Here is a 729-nt window from a genome sequence, read left to right on the forward strand (position 1 = left end):
GGAGAAAATCAAACATGTTTGTAATCCAGTCGGCCGTCCTAAGGCTGCATCAGAGCATCGAGTTGCATAGTGTGAGAGCGTTCAGGGTGAGCTGTGAACTTTTAAACCCTGCGGTTTCGTCGTACAGTTTGAGCTGAAAGTATCACACATGTGATGTGTATGGCCGGCTTTAGATGAGGTGTGCTCTGCAGGGCCTGGAAGACACCCCCCTTCTGCTCAGTTACTAAAGGTAATTAGTTCAAATAGTCACTGAGCCACTTTACTAATGTTGCTTTTCTAAAATAAAAAACTAAATAAGTAAACTTTGTTTCATCCCCAGAAAATGCCCTGCTCCTTAAAGTTGGATTTTTTTTTAAGTCTTCAGTGAGTGTTTTTATAAAGGATCTACAGAGAACTGCCTTAAGGCCATAGACTCTGCTGGGGTTCCCTGTTTGCTCTCACAAACAAAACAAAAGATCAGTTGCTTCTCTTTATACTCAACTGTCAGGTTTGGCAGCATGAAAATCTGTTCTTTGATATAAAATGTTCAAAAAAAAAAAGTGAGCTGATGTTCCTTGATACCATCAAGCATGGAAGAAAGCTGAGGAAGAAATGTTTCCTTATTTAGTAAGAAACCAGAATAATTTCTAAATCAAGCTGATCTTTAAAGGATTAGTTTATGATGTCACGGTGAGGTATCGGCTGTTGATCAAGTCCCAGTGCTGTATCTGGTGTTTATCACAACGCGCT

The 729-nt window shown here is 40.1% G+C and overlaps 1 protein-coding gene across 1 annotated transcript in view; it reads right to left on the bottom strand.

The window, feature by feature from the left end:
* The window catches only part of cnn1 (calponin 1, basic, smooth muscle), a 25,085-nt gene that overhangs the window by 6,064 nt on the left and 18,292 nt on the right, over positions 1-729 (bottom strand). The window lies entirely within an intron of this gene.

This window comes from Cyprinodon variegatus, unplaced genomic scaffold (assembly GCF_000732505.1).
Source record: "Cyprinodon variegatus isolate N-32 unplaced genomic scaffold, C_variegatus-1.0 Scaffold462, whole genome shotgun sequence".
In the NCBI taxonomy this organism is placed as follows: Eukaryota; Metazoa; Chordata; class Actinopteri; order Cyprinodontiformes; family Cyprinodontidae; genus Cyprinodon; species Cyprinodon variegatus.